At 40.4% G+C, this 16,613-nt stretch overlaps 1 protein-coding gene across 4 annotated transcripts in view; it reads left to right on the top strand.

The window, feature by feature from the left end:
• Positions 1-1,302: 1,302 nt before the first annotated feature.
• Positions 1,303-16,613, top strand: part of MYO16 (myosin XVI) — a 358,973-nt gene continuing 343,662 nt past the window's right edge. The window contains exon 1 of one of the 4 annotated variants that reach the window (XM_021545590.3): positions 1,303-1,465. The gene's annotated coding sequence lies outside the window, so the exon portion shown is untranslated. Of the gene's footprint in view, positions 1,466-1,645; positions 1,882-1,909; positions 2,028-2,158; positions 2,780-16,613 lie in introns of those variants that run through there. The other 3 variants (XM_021545595.3, XM_021545596.3, XM_021545594.3) reach the window with 3 other exon arrangements.

Genomic DNA, 16,613 nt, shown 5'->3' with positions numbered 1-16,613 from the left:
TAGTCCACTTATGAAGAAAGTGCTACAGACAGAAGACAGCCAGAATTCAAAGTCAAGGAACCAGAAGACATAATTCAAGGAGCTAACCTGCAGGAGTATGAATGAAGGTCCAAATTCCGATACCTATAATGTGCAATACCAGCATAAAAACTATTCTGGGAGGATATTTCCTAATCACAAAGTTAAAGACTAAGCTCTCATTTCTTTCAATCCTCGTAGTTTCTTTACTCTTGTGTGTTGGTTCAGCTTCTAGATGTAAGGAAGTGTGTGCTCTGCCCTCTAGACTGCACTCCACATGCCCTGCTACCTGTATCTAATCTGGCTACAGGGACACTAACTGTTCAGTTGCATACCAGGTCCCTATAATCTCATGTGAAGATAGCTGTGATCAGATCCATGATTGCTATCTTGAGCTTCTCTGGAAAAACTTAAGTGTATTTCAGATATAGACTATTTACATGTGGATCACAATTGAGCTTTAAATGAGGGACAACTACTTATATCCCATACAACCAAACTTGAGTCAGCAGTGCAGATGCCATCATCAGCTAAACAGGGACCATTCAAGACCGAGTGAAGGGTAATCTAACACGTAGGAATTTATAATCTCTAGTATTTTATAGTGTGTGGCTATGTTGATATTCTGTGTATCATTGACATGCCAGCTAGGTCTAGAAAGGGTTGTGGGAGCAGATAGTTCTTTCTTCTGTAAATACAACCCTGAAGTAAATTTTGGCCCATGTGGGGTATAGGCTATACCCTGCAAACAGAGGAAATCAGTGTGTGAATCCTGCTAGGACAGCAAAGATGGCTCCTATTGAGAGGATGTAGTGGAAGACTACATAGTGTGTGTTGTGTAGGGCAGTATCTAGTGAGGACTTTTCTAGGATGCTTCCTGTTAAGCCTCCATAGAAAAGAGCAGCTCTGATGTGCACTTTAGCTAGAACTTAGGCAGGGTTCTCATCTGTGGGCAAAATATCTTAACAGCCAGTCTCCTTACTCAATAAGGTGGCAAAAGACAGTCACTGTGACTTGTAACTTCCCTGCCTTTATGTTTTTGCAAGATTTCTACCTACAGTGCCAGGAAACACAGCTCTAAAGCAGTAGGGTGTGAGCAAGCTGCTTATAGTACCAGGACAGAAACAGACGCATCCAAGCTGCCCTTTGTTCTCTAAGTACAACCTCATAAGAAGTGTTGATTTTGCATCTATTTCACAGGGTGATAATTATGACATTCCCATCGTTTCATTCCCATTTGTTGGGCATTAGGTGCCACTAGGGAATCAAGTGGGTCTTTGTTGTGTTGAAGTACATGTAGACTGCTCCCACACACACAGCCTTCCCGGACTTCTTCCTTCGAGCAGCTTACCGAAGGAGAGGGGCGGACAAAGCATGTCAAAGCCCGAAAAAGCATCAGCCCTTTGCGGCGTGCCCCGCGGGGCCGAGTGAGCTCCGAGCACGGCAGGTGAGTACTGCAAAGGGAGGCAGAGGGACGCAGGAGGGGTTCGGCGGGGTGACTGCTGGCGTGCGGGGTGTCTCTTGTCTCCTCTGACCGCCCCGCTGCCCCCGGGCAGCCCCGGCAGGTAGCGGCGGGGCGGTGCCGGGAGAGCCGCCCCCGGCCGCCCGGCAGCTGGGACCGCTTCGCGTCCCTCCGCATCCCTCCCTTCCCTTCGCTCCGCTTCGCCTCGCATCGCGTTCCGGGGAGGCGGCGGCGAGGGGCGGGCGGAGGAGTGCCGGGGGAGGCAGAGGCGGCGCGGCCCCGCACGGCTCTGCTCGGCACGGCAGAGGCAGACCCCCAGAGAAAGTGGAAGTGTGCCTCGCACAGCCGCTGCCCGGCACCGGCGGAGAGGCGGCCCCTCAGCCCGGCCTCGTCCCCCCGAGGTGAGAGCCGCCCTCGGGAGGGAGGGAGGAGGGCGGCGGGGGCCCGGCAGGCGCGCACCGCAGCGGGGGATGCCCGCCGGTCTCCCGCTCCGGGAGCGGGCTGATATTGGGCGCCTTTTGCGGACGGATTTGGCTGGTGATCTCTTGTGAGTATTAGGGGAGAGAAGAGAGGGTGGTGGTGTGTGTGCTTTTTCATCTGTTCTGCTCTCCTTTTTGTCCGTGTGTCCGTGCCCTGCCCGTGGCCCCGCCGGGGCGGCAGGAGCCGCCCGCGCTGCCGGTGGGGAGCGAGCCAGGGAAGCTCGGGGTCAGGGCGGTGCGGGGCTCAGCCCGGCTCATTGTGTGCTGCGGGCGGGGAACTAGCCCAGGCTCCGTCAGACGGACACTTTGCTTTCAACCAGCTCCTTTGTGGACACGCCGCTGCCCTTCCCGAGCCCCCGGCTGGGGCGCAGAGGCTGTCGCGATCCTGCCACTCCGCTGCTGGAAATCTGTGCTGACGGGCAGCTGGATGGAGATTTTCTGATAAACATTTTCTTTCATTGGTAGTGTCAGTCGGTTAAATCCCAATCTTTTGTGGGAGTGTGCCTCCCGAATGGGTGACAGAAGGACTTCAGAGCAATGTTAGCGTCAGGCTGGTTTGCAGCACCATCTCCCCTCAGGTGGTTCCTCACCCCTGACCCTCTCCGTGCCGGGCTGGATCTCTTCTTGCTCCCGGGTTTCGCCATTGGAAACTTGCGGCTACGAGCTTGGATACCAGCAGCCCTGGCTTTACCCCAGGGCTGCGGTTGCTGGCAGTGGGATCCTGATCTGGAGAAACGCTCCGGGAAAAATGACTTTTCCTTCCCTTTGGCAAGATAGCGAATAGCGTGTCAGGGTAATCCCGTGTGCTTCAGGAGGAGAGGTATGCTGCAATTTAGGTGTTTACACAGTGAGTTTAGGAACTTTTGTCTCCTGCTGTGGGTTGTTCCTGGGCAGAATCTCAGGCAGATCGTGTTTTCTCTCGACTTCTGTTCCCACAACTTTGTAAGAGACTATTCTCCTGTTGAGCTTTCTATTCTTCTATAAATTCCACTTATAGTCCTGATATTGCTTTTATCAGTACGTTACACTAAAAATGAGGGGCAGTGCTGAAGTAGTACCCCTTTTAGGTGGTGTTTTGCTTTGGGAATGATTTTGTGAGTATAAAAACGTTCTAGATTCCATTGCCAGCATCTGAGATGTGCCCGAGGTTAAAAAAAATAAAAGGAATAATAAAAGCATGTTATGTAAGTAGTACATGTATCTATGTGTGTGTTTACAATAGATTCAAAGTGATGGGACAAGTTCTCTTGAGTGGGCTATTGTTCAGTAACAGCAGGGGTGCCATTAAAAGTACCAATAAAGACTGGGATTAGGGCGATTCGCAGAGCAGAGCTCCGAACCATTGCAGTAATTTTGTGTTGTGGCAGCATTCAGAAATCCCAGCTGCAAATCACATTACACAAAGAGAAAGCCAGTCCTTGGCCTCAAAAGATGACACAGGTACAGCAAGCAATTTGTAAGAGGAAGGAACAGAGAGGAAGCCAATTGTCTAATGTTACATAGGTTAGGCCAGAGCTCAGTTTCCAGACAGCAACTGGCTTTAAATGTTTTGTCTCTGTTATAATAAGTTTTCATTATGAATTGAATCTTTCCTGATTATGGAATAATTTTCTAAGTACTAGCAATGATGTTTGATGTATAGTATGCAGAACCTGTATTTAATATGTAACAAGAATAAACATTGAAATATTTTGAAATGGGAGATCTAAATAATTCCAGCTGGAAGTGTACAGTTATTTGAACATGTCTACACGAGGTATCATATGTTCTGTAATTGTACAGTAGGAATTCAATGGAGTTTAATTTACTTGGAATTTGTAGTGCTGGTTGAGGCAACTGACCATCATGGTTTATTGCACTGCTTTGAAAGAGCTCTTGCATTTTATGTTGTCATTATGTTACTTTTAAGTTAGTGCTGTTATTTCAAACCAGCATAATGAGATGAAAAGCAATTGGCATTCACCCCTGTAAACAAGATCTTAGTGCTAAATTCAGATCCCTGCTTGAAGGTATCTATAAAATACCATGCTTATGGAAGGTCTCATATCAAGGAAAATGGCCATCTAGTTTAAAGCTGCCTCAAAATATTTTTGTCATGAAATGACAGAACAGCAGCTTCAACCACATTTTTACTCTTTTGGAAAGGAATGGTTTCTTACCTTAGATATGGGAGCTCTGACAAAATGAACATAAGGTAAGTGGCCATTAAAAATGGGACACTTCAATTGCAATTAATTACAGATTTGAACACCAGCCTCTTCTGTCTCTCACAATTTTGCTAACCAACAAGTTGCTTCAGGCTGATTTCTTGAAAATGTATTTTCAATATACATATGCACAGAAAAGGGTTTTTTGTTCAATTGTGAGATACAACAGAAAACATTCTTCCAATGTAAATACCGCTTTTGTTCAGATTTTTGTGAACATGATTTCTTTGTCCAGTTCTATAAAAAAGTGACAAAATATCAAGCTTCTCATCTGACTTAACCCCAACAAAACATAACAAAAACTGAACAATACCAACAACAAAGAAACTCAACCCCAAAAAAGCAGCATGGTCCACTCTGTATAGTCTGTCAGTAACGTTTCAATCCTCTGTGTTGGCTTATTGATGTCTTTCTGATCATAGTCTAGCAAACCTCACTTGCACATTCTTTGTGTTTTTTCCACCTCACCTTCTTTCTGCTACTGACTGTTATTAAAATAATTGTACCTAGCAAACACAGAAAAATATTATAATCCTGCACAAAATTAGCAATAGCTGGGGATGCAGCTGATGGTACCTGGGTATATTGTGTTATCACATATTGGCAACAACAGCAGCTGCTAGAGACACTTGCCATTTGTTGGGACAGACCTGCTGGTTTACAACTCTGTAATTCACGTGAATTACAGTTTTTGCATCTTTCTGAAAAAGGTGACAAATATTTTTTTGCTCAATATGATGAAAAAAGCCATCCTAGCAGGCATCTAACTCTAACCTTTGCTTTTAGATTTGTTAATCTTCCTTAAGGTGTGTGTTTCATGTGGTGCCAAGCATAGCTGTTAATCAATTTAGCTTTTTTGAGACATTTCACAACAATCAAATATTAATATTTGTGTATATATAGAACTATTCACACAGCCTTTTTGTGGAGCAATTATTAATAAATCATGTGCTAATTAATGGCTGTTAGTATGTATATTCCTGGCATGTCTTATTACACATGCAGAAGAGGAGGGTTGGAAAATGGATTTTAGCTTTTGTTAATTCTAAATATTTCACTTTAAAATAACGCTCTCTAATTCCTGGAAGTGTTAATGCAAACATTATATCAATTTGGTCAGGGAAAGAATTTTCTCTTTCCAGAAATATTTGGATCATAAAAGCAAAGTGTATAACCTGAAGTGTTGGACCTGGCTTCAGGTCCTGATGGTGACAATGTGAAGACTCAGTTACTGAGTAATGTAGCTAAAATCTGTGATCATTACATTTTCCCCCAAAATTGCATACTAGATTTGCAATACCATTTGTAGAAAGGCTTTTTTTTCAGCAAAACTTGTTCTTTCTGAAAAAAACACCCAACCTGCTTTCAGTCAGAACATCTCCATCAGTCTGAATGAATATTTTAATACAAAGGGTTGAATGTATCCACTGGAAAACAACTGATTTTATTGTAAGTTGCAGTAGCAGAAAAATATTATAAAAAATTAGTTTTCTGCATTGTGCTGTAGGAAGAGATGACTGAGATTTTTTTCTAAGGGATATAGTAAATGTGAATCTTTTTAATGGACTAGTTACTGTGGTGTTACATAAAAAGGGATGCTTAAAGTTGAACTAAGATTTAATTAAACAATCTCAGCAATAAAGCCTCACTGGCACTATGGTAGCCATGCTAATTTTTCTGGTGCTTCTAGGCCTAAGTCCCTCTCAAGTGAGTTGCTGAGAGAAAAAGTTCTGCAGCTGCAGCACGAGCATACAACAAAACCACTTCAGACAGTAAAATCCAGGTAACTGAAAGGTACTGCTTGTGGTTCAGAAGACACATTAGTTTTTATGATGGTCAGTGTCAAACTGGGGGTGAAATGTTTCTTGCAAATAGAAATTCTGTGTTCATGTGAAATGATATTCAGTGAACTTGAAATAAACTGGTGTAAACCTTAAAAAAAAGGGTTCTGCTACCTAGAAATCTGTGCAACTGCTTTTTTGAGAAAATGGATTATTGTGGATTAAAATTCGAACAAGGTACAAAATGTTTGGAAAGACTGCCTGCAGGATGTGTGGAATGTCAGTGTAATTGTGGGGCTTGTTTTGAAGCAGTTAAGTACCTTTGGTGTAAAGGGGCTGTAAAAAAGTTGTAACTGTTGTGTTTGTATTGCAGTAGTTTATTGTGGATCAATTCTCAGTTGAGATGTGTTTGTGTCAGGTGGTGTTTTATTAGGTGTAATAAAACAAAAGCATCTATCCAACTGCATTTATCTTAGAGTCTGAGAAATTCTATGTAGAAGGTGGGATTTTGTTGAGAGATTTACATTTTTATGGTATCAGCAGCTAAATTCCATCACAAAAGCTCAATCTGAGCAAGTGCCCAGACCTCCTGTGTCATCAAAAGAGAGAGATGAATACCATTCTGGAGGTAGGTATCTGAATTTACAGCCATGACTCTCTCTACTATGCCAGTCTGCTTTGGTATCAAAGTCAAGGGGCATAGACATCCTTGCCTGTAATTGTGCAAGTCAAATGAGCCTTCCTGAAGGGAGTACTATGAGTGCCTAATATTTCCTTGGCAGTGTCCTGGATATCAGCTAGAAAATAAAAGTTTTTGCTGTTTGTCAGATCTAGATTGTAGAGAAATATGTGGTGTGTCCTAATTAGGAGTTTTGTTTAAGGAACATTAATGATTTAACACCCCAATCTAATTACTCATAAGCTTGCTAATTTTGCAATTAGTGCTGGAACAAGACTTTTTGTGGAAAATTCACCTTTAAGGAAAACAGAACCACTAACTTCTAGCATTTATATAAAGCTTTATTTCTGTGACAATGTTGTGTAGACAATGTTTATAAGGAAATAGTAGTACTTCTACATGATGGCAAAGACTAAATGTGTCAAATGCTTTCCAAAAAAAAGTTATAATCAGGTTTTGAAGTCCAAATGACTGGCTTTAACATGTGCATCTGTAGGATCAAATTCTTCTCAGATATTACCTAGAGGAGAAGGCATTCTTGAATCTTGTTATACCACAGTCATCTTTGCCCTTCAGAGAATGAAAAGGAGGACTCAGGGTGTAGCCAGGGTTTACTGGCTGTATGTTCTTGCAGTTTATATCCAAGGCAGCTTCTTTATAAGCACAGATTATAAGGTGCAACTTGGAGCAGCCATAAGGCTGTTCTGAAATGTAGCTTGGCTTTACAAGGATAAAGGTGTTCTTGGTAGCTTGTTTCTAGATTATCTATGTAGTGTTTTTGTTGGGCAGAGAACCTGGTCCCATCAACCAGGTGTCCATAACAGTTTTCTCTTCAGAGAAAGTCTCTCAAGTGTTGTCTCAGTTTTGATAAGCAAACTTGTTCTTCCCAGAGATTGATAAATTTGACTAATTTTTAGTAATGGAAGGAAGTTCATGTTTTGCAGAATTCAAACTTAATAATCTTCTCTCTTTAAATGCTAGACTTTTAATGTTTTGGAAGATGGGGAGCTTTGTATCCATTCTAGAATAATATAATATAAATAAGATCTGGAGAGAGATCTGTTTGTTAGTTAAATGGATGTAAGTGGAAAAGAAACAGACAAGCTCTCAGGCTCAGAATACCTTACTCCCTGAATGAACTGACGAAGCAATTAAGCCTAAAAGCTTGTTATTTGTTTTTATTGTGCAACAGTTGTAGCAGGCTTTTAAACTAATCCTTTGCTTATTTGTCTTTGTAAAAGAAAATGGTTCATCCATAGGCAGATCTGCTTGTGCTTGGTAGCGTGGACATGTGCATTTAATGCGAAACAGCCAGAGCCACTTCAGCATGCGAGATCGTGCCCTGGGCTCACCATTCCTCAGTCCTGTCACATCTCTTCCTTTCTCAGCAGGACATGCTCGTCTACATCCCAGTGTGCCAACAGAGCCATATAAAGGAAAGGATATAAAAAAACTGCAAGCTACTCTGCTCTGCTTCTACTTCCTACCACAGATACTGTTTTTGATGTCAAGTTGCCCGGTACTTCCTCGAGCCCTTTCACTATTCCTCACTGAGTGTGTTTTAGCATCAAATAATTTGGCTCCCACTTTAGCCCCAGGTTCAAGTCTCCTGATTGTTCACACCACATATATGCTAATGAATTCAGTATCCCTACCAGCATTGGAGAAGTAATTCCTTGTGAAGAGGGACAGGGGGGGTAAATAAGGCATTGCTGGCTGGCTAATTTGCTTCAGGGTCTGCTCTGGACCAACAGTATGGGCACAGAACCTGCCAAGTTTGGCTTCCTTTGCTTGGGACATTTCTCTAGCACTCTCACAGGAAGTCTTCTGCCTTTAACTAATCCCTCCATCCTGATAGAAATGGCTTGGAACTACTCCTGAATGTCAGATCTAGCTGGGCTTTAATGTGAGCACTACCAGTAAAGAGACCCTAGCCATGATGGTGACTATATCTAAATATGCAGAGGGGTAAGTGGATGATAACAGCCATCAGTAGTTTTACTCCAAATCTGTATCAACTGAGATTTTGGTATCTAATAATCTTTTCTATATTTCCAGACATACGCTTTCTCCCTCTGTGAAAGGAAATATGTGTACAAACAGCACACAGGACCTGCAGGGCAGTCTAATAGGCAGCTGGTACCTTGAGGCCAAAATTGTTCATCAAGATAGGGAATTCTATCTCAGTGAGTTAAGGCTGGCTCATGGTGACTTTCATCCACAGGGTAAAATTTTTGTGTGTTTCATCTTTTGGTGTAACTACTAATCAGGCTTTCTCACTTTGTGTGCATTAATACTCAGTTGCTGCAGCTATTTCCTTCCAGAATCCTGAGGGATTTTTTGTTTGTTTCCTCCAAAAACAGTGCAATTTTTTTCCTTGGTACAGGACTGGTAGTTTTTGCATTGGTGTCCCACCATCATATTTCCTCAACTTTTAGTCAAACAGAATGTCTGAGATTGATGTTACATTTCACTTACAAAGCTTTATTAAAGGCACTGGATTAGTGGAACCGTGCAGTTGTTGCAGAAAGAGGAATCCTGGGCACGCAAAGGGAGAGCCCACAGCAGCTGGGCAGCGTCCTGCTGGCTGTGGCATTTGCTGCTGCTGCTGAAGCTCTCCATGGGCCAGAGGGAAGTTGTGCTCCAGTGGGCCTGACTGCTTGATCAGTAATTAATCTAGTTCCCAAAAGTGCAAGAGGGCAGAGTGAGATGGTTTGACTATGTTCTTTTTATATTTTTCCAAGAAAGGAAGACACTACTTTCAAACAGTCTTCTCATCATTAAATACAGCCACTGCAAGTTGTGTCTGCTAGAAAGAGGAGTCAAAGATCCTCATTATTTGATGTGGACATTGAAATTCAGTAGCACTTCAAACCTTTGGGCTTTGGTGGCCTAGGTCCTTTACAGACATACAATAAATGACAGTCCCTGCTCTCCAAAAGCTTTCAGTCTATCAGATGAAATGAGTGAGGGTAAGCTAGGTAGTGTCCACGGAGACAAATAAGATAGAAAACAAAATTTAAGTTAGAGGACTTTCATTAGTTAAGAATGTGCTCCATTTCTGTTTTATATAGTAAGCCGTCATTATACTAGCTAGGTCTTATTATTTTAAATACTGTAATTCAAGTAAAATCCATAGGATTAAAAAAAGTCAGTTCAGTTCCAGTGAGTAGGACTGAATTGTCAGCAATTCAAGAGCAAGTACCACAGAAGATACTGTGCCCTGGAAACAGGATGAAAGAAAAACATTTGTCTATTTTGAAGGGACAAAGCCAGTTTTTCTGCCAGGTTGTTTGTAGGTGTGTCAAGCCATGCATGGCCATACCCATTCGTATAATGTAGTGACTGCATGGCAGGTAAATTTTTCTGGTCTGGTTTGTGATGTATGATGAGAGTGATGGACCACAGCAGCGTGCTGTAGCTGTTTGCACGAGTTGCCTGGTCTTGAAATCCAAGAAATGTAACACAAAGACGAGCATAGGCACTTATGTCATCTACCCTTAGCTTGACTCAATGCAAGCATCCTCTTCCACACTGGGAATGAGAATATTTGAGAGGCCAGGGTGAGCTGGTGGAGCATAGTGGCACTGGTAGTCTGGCTGTGTGCATTCCAGAAGGTTTCAATCAGTGCTGATTAAGGAGGCTGGCACTTAGGAATGCCTAAGGGTGGGCCAGGGTATCGTCCATGCTTAAATGTTAGCTCATCTTCCCAGAAAGGACAGCAGTGTTGTGGCTGCTATTGCAGCATATTTGCTGAACTCGCAGTTGTGGAGGAAACATAGTCTCTTCTTTTTTAGGCCCTACTAGTGGGCTGGGTGCACATATGTGAATTCCTTCTCATTTCAAGCACACAGAGTTCTCACAAGGAGTCTGCTGCTGGGAAAGACATTTCCATTTTACAAAAGTTACGGTTTTGTATATAAAAGATGAGATTGGACACAAAGCCAGAAAATATTTGTGTAGTTTTGCTACACAATCATCTACTTGGTGACTCCTGCATCTTTCCAGTGTTGTTTCTACATTTTTGTCTTCTTTCATTGCTGGTAGGATATTAACAAGTCATGGATACCATTGAAAGAATATATACATTATTTAGTCTCCTTTTATTGATGATGTCTACTTTCACAAGACTTTGCAGCCATAGAGAAATGGCATTCAGGGCGTTTTAAGGGGGAGTGGATCAAGTGTGATACAGAATGCTGTTTTGCTTTGGTGTTTAAGCACAGAACATAGGTGGGAGTTCTGCTAACCTGGAAACCAGTGAGACTGAACAACTTGCAATACTTTATGTATAACTACAATAATATAACAGACTTTGAATTAATCTCTCAAAATTCTTTGCTTTTTCTTGCTAATTTAAAAAAAGCTACAGATTTGCAGATCATTTCATATTGGCACTTACTACATTTTAGCCAACATTTGACAGCTGAAAACTACAAGCCATTTCCAGCTCCCAGCTGGTGCTGCCACTGGCTACTGTTGACCTTTCATCTTCCACAGATATAATGGTTCACAAGTGAGATAATAAGATATATTAAAGGAAAACAGAAAAAAGAAACCCCAAACACTTTCATCCATTACCACCCAGTTTTTATTTTGTGACTCCACTGGCTATTTTGTGTAAATTTGGGAAGCCATGAGTTGTAGTCCTTCTCTTTCAAATAGCATTTAAATTCCTTTTCAATAGTGTTCTTTTAAAATACTGTAATGACTACTGAAAATGAAGACATGAATGAAGGTTAAAGTGTCTATCAAAAAGTACATGATTATTACTCAGATAAATGATTAAAATTATTCCCTGTTAAATGTTATTTCTAGTATCATTTTTACTATTATCACAGTAGTTAGCCTGGGATCATGAACTTCCATAGATGAACATGATGCCTTTCTTCTTCCCCCACCCCCCTAAGTAGTGTGGCTTCTTCCTGTAGGGACATGATGACAAATCACATAAAGTTAATTTGTTAGTATCCTAAACAGTGCTGAGCAGAATATAGCTGTTCTCATTAGCTCTTTTATTGCCTAAGTGTCAGCACAAAACTCTTGAGGACCTGTTTGTAACATGAGTATATCTTGATTTGTTTAATACACATTTTTATCCAATCATGGAGATGGCATTTAGCTGTGCTGTGACTTCCAAATCCTTTGTGAATTAGTCTTAAGTGACCAAAATCAATTGAAAATGTCTAAAGACTTAGTGTGATTGATGGATACACAGTTTTGTTTGCAGAGTGACTAGATTTTAAAACAGTTGAAGGTTTGCTTAAACATCAGGCAACAGAGTTATTTACTTTTAAGGCAAGAATTTCTGGTAGCTGTGTACTATCAGCACATACATTCTTGTGAAGTGTACTTCTTTTTGTGTTTGTGGAGTTATTATAATGGGATGCTGTCATAGCAATACAAAATATGTTATGTGATCCAAGATTAATATTGGAGCTTTCTCTGATGCTGCTTTGGTTGCTGATTTCCTCTGGATTTTGTTTGAAAAATATTCTTATGCTGACAACTGCTACCGAGATCTTACTTGTGTGGATTGGTCATGCTGGAGGATATTGAAAAATGCTTTGATGTGTGTATGTATGTAACCATAGGCATTGAAATTTGCTAGATATTCCTCATAATTCTCAATGAATCAGGAATTAAGTACACTAATATCCTGGAAAAAGGAGCATAATCCAAGGAATGAGAATCCCTGAAAAGGGCTGACAATTTTTGTTCAGAATACTACTTTATCTGTTTATTGTCCCTAAAAAGAAGAATTAGATTGCTTAAGTAAGTTAAGTAAGGAGTTAAAAAAATCAATTTAGGAGTTGAAAAATTGAATTAATATCCCAAGGTTATCTGGGAAATGTTTGCTCATGCAATGGTCAAAGATTGCTTTAAATATTTTATCAATGTAACACTGGTAGTTTCACTGTGAATTGTGGGTGTCCTGGGAAGGTGAGAGGACTGTGTTTTGAAACATTTCCTGAATCACGTTTAATTAATGCATTGATAATTTGAAGATGCTAGATTTTACTTTAAAATAAAGGCATTTATAATATCACTATGACTAGTGTATTCTGGGATGGAGTTTTCCATCTTCTCTCAATTTTGGCATGGGAAGAGGGCATGTGAAAAATGTGTATGTGTGGCTCTTTTGTTTTGTTTTATTTAAATCACAAGACAGAACATAGGACTTTGAGCCTTTGTGCTGCAAAAAAATGGAAGCATAAGCAGACTATATCTGTGACATGACAAATGGGGCCTTGGCATGTTAATAACACAGCTCAGTTAATGCTGGAGTGCTCATACTCCATCACAAAATGTACAGTATTGATGCTGGATATGACTTCCTCCAGTGCTGCCTGGCCTCTGTCCAGTTTGTGACTGTAGCAACACATTTACATGTTCTTCATTCTCAAACAATGAGAGGCCACAAAAGCCTGAGCATAATTCTCAATGTGGCAATATATTCCTATTTTGTGTGAATCTGTGTGTGCACATCTATATGCATGTTTGGACATTTCTGATTAGTATTTCCCAAGAAGCTGGAAGTTATCCTGTAATACAAATTAATTAGTACAAAATTAATTTTAAGGAGGGGGTAATTTCTGAAACTTAGTAAAAGTACATTCAGCAGTCGAACTTTGTAAAGTTGATGCTCTGCTGACAAATTCAAATCTCATGGCAGAAGGTGCTTGCTCATAAAGAAGATAGTGATCACCTTACATAAATGTTACCAGCCTGTATCCAGAGCTTCATCATTCAGTTATACTTTATAAAAAAAAAAATACTGTGCATGCACTTTTGCAATTTGTCATTGCTTTTCAAGCTTATTAACTCATTAAGTAACATTTAATAAGGATAAGCACAAAGAAATTAATTTATGCATTAGGTTTATTGCTTCCCTAATGAATTTATGTATTAGAGTTCCTCAATAAATATGCTAAGCTATTGCTATATTTTGTATACATTTTGTTCTCTAAACAAACAAAATATTTATTCGAGGTCTTTATTCCAGACTAAATATTGTCTATATAACATCACCTGGTTAAGCATGATGTGGAGTTTTTTAGAACGAACCTTGCCAACATCAATGCTTATTGACATCTTTGTCCTGCTTGATGTGTTCAGTAGTGACTTGTATCAGGGAAAAGGTGTTCTCTGTTATACTGGGAATTTAATTTATTGTTTATCCTAGTAAAGGTAGCTGTTGTACATTCAGTTCTTGCCTTAGGAGAATGAGTAATTGAGTAGACTTATGTGATGTATGGAAATAACCTATTTGTCAGTAAATAAGTGCACTTGGTGTGGGTATCTGGGTGTTGATAGTGGTTGGAGTGTTGGGTATGGGGACAGGAGCTGCCCTGTGATAAACATTGCTCCAGCTGACTCCATGGACCCTCTGTACCCACATCTGAGCCCCTCAGTTGGGCACTGGTGGTGCCTCTATGAAAATATATTTAAGAAAGGGGACTACAGAAAGCAACAGCGAGGGGAAAAAAGGTGTGAAAAACAACCTTGTGAGAACCCAGGTCAGAGAAAAAAAGGGAGGAAGTGCACAGTGATAGAGAAGGTATTTCCCTGCATCCTGTGGCAGGAGTGATGGTGGAGCAGGTGTATCCCTGCAACCCATGGAGAACCATGGCAGAGCAGCTAGATGTCCAGACTATAGCCATGAAGAAACCATATTGAGTGGGCAGATGTGGCCTTCAGGAACTTAAGCAGCCAGTGGAGGGACCACATGGGCTTTGAGCCTCTGAGAAGGGCTCATGTTGGAGCCATTTATGAGAACTCATTTGGATCAGTGGAAAAGTGGAAGGAACAACAGAGAGAAACTAGCTGAGGTCCATAGACTAACCACAAACCCCATCCCCCCATCTTCCTGCAGGCATGGGGGAAGGAGCCAGAAGAATCATAATGAAGGAGGGAAATGGAAGGCCTGGGAAGAAGGGTTAGGTTAATTTATGTCTTTGTTTCTCACCATTCTACTCTAATTTGTAAATATTTAAAATAATTTTCCGTAAGTCAAGTCTGTTTTGTCCATTTTGATAACTGGTAAGTGATCTCCCTGTCTTTATCAGGATCCATGATCTTTTCTATCATATTGTCTGCTTGTTGAGGAGGAAGGATGAGAGAGCAGCTGGGTGGGTGCCTGAAAGCTGGCCAACATCAACCTTCAGCAACAACCTCTACAATTATTTGCATATGGACTACCAAATCATAAATATGAAATCCTGTAATCTGCAACTGAACTGTCAGATTATGAATCTCGAATAAGTTTTATGGGTTGTGATCTACAATATTTATGAAAATAATGGACTGAAATATATGCAGGTTTTTTCTTTTTCTCAGTTTTAGAGACTAAGTACTGAACCCATGCTATCATGCAACCCTTGGGCTGACCTTTTAAAGAATTAATTCTAATAATTTCTGAGTATAAGTGGCATAGTTAACCACAAGGCTCCTTCTGCCTTCCAGGTAACTCACCATACTTTTACATAATTCACATTTAGAGCTATGAATGTGAAAATTATGGATTAATGTGTGGGCATCTGTCTTTATGATGACGTGTTTGGGCAGTCTATAGGCAGTTTGTTAAAGTACGTTTTGTTGGGGGGGTGGCAAATTTATTTCAAAAAGGTAAAAAAAAATTAAGAACGTATAGCAAAACTAAATGCATAGTGCATATTATCATGTGGCAAAAATAACCATGCTAGAGCTTAAGTAGAAAAATTGACAACACAACCAAATTAAGGGCTGGATTTGAAATTGAAACTATCCTCCAAATTGCAACCTCTGCAGGAAATGTAGGAACTATAATCTCTGGCACTGAATGTAGTGCAGCTGAAATGCTCTTGCATCTTTATGGACGTATACATTTAATGCATCTTCTTTTCTTGAAATAATGAGTTAGTACATATATAAATTGTGTGAGAGATTGGTGTGCAGCACTAAAACATTGTTCTGGAGAAAAAGAATACTTTTTTCTTGCTACAGTCTGAGATTTAAGGCTGTATATGTAATGGTTTCAGAATAAATGAGAACCCTAGCTATGTGGTTAAGAGAAAATTTCTGTAAGCCTGTGGTTTTTTATATATTGCAGCTAAAAATGACTTGTCCTTTAATGGACATTGCACTGATCTTGATTTAGTCGATTATATTGTCTGTGAATATATGATATTAATTGAGTTTAGATTAATTCAATCTAAAAAGCACGTTATTAGTATAATTTATTCAGTGTCTTTAACCAAGAAAATTGCATTTATTTAAAGCAATTCAAAAGAAGCAGACTTCTCCCTCATAAGATATCTGCAAAATCTTACTTCTCTAAATACAAAGAAGACTGCAGTTTATTGTTTAATACTTTATTTTGTAGCAGGGTGGAAATACTGCCTTTTTAATTGCAGCCATTGTAACACAATAAATGTAGTTAATTTCTGCCAAAGGACTTCATGAACTGTTTAATGAACTATTATATGATAGAAGGTAGCAAGCAAAATCCATTAAAATAAGATGAACTGTGGAGTTCTGCGACAAAAACTCTTAATTTGAGGGGAAAACATCCATTTTTACCTAGGTATTAATATTCTATAATTCCCATATTATTCTTATCACCAAATTTCCCCCTTTTGCTGTCTTTCATGCACACATTTCCCTGTACTGCATCATGTCTACTAGAACCAGTGGAGTTGATAAAAATGTATGTGAGCAATTGCAAACACCATAGACTGAACTGGCTTTCACAGCCTTATGGCCTTGGCTTCTAGGGACAGCTCTCTCTGTTTTGACCAGCATTTGAGCTGTAGAGGTTTACATTTTTGCTTTTCTTCTTGTGCTAGTGATGAGATTAAGGATTTTATTCTGTTTGGATGCAAGGTAAATGCTATTTATCTGTGCCCAGAGAAGGGCAGCAAAGGTTGTGAAGGGTCTGGAGTGCACATCCTATGAGGAGAAGCCGAGGGAGCTGGGGGTGTTAAGGCTGGAGAGAAGGAGGCTCAG

Source organism: Lonchura striata, chromosome 2 (genome assembly GCF_046129695.1).
Source record: "Lonchura striata isolate bLonStr1 chromosome 2, bLonStr1.mat, whole genome shotgun sequence".
Classification (NCBI taxonomy): Eukaryota; Metazoa; Chordata; class Aves; order Passeriformes; family Estrildidae; genus Lonchura; species Lonchura striata.
This window is presented reverse-complemented; position numbering and strand designations above follow the sequence as displayed.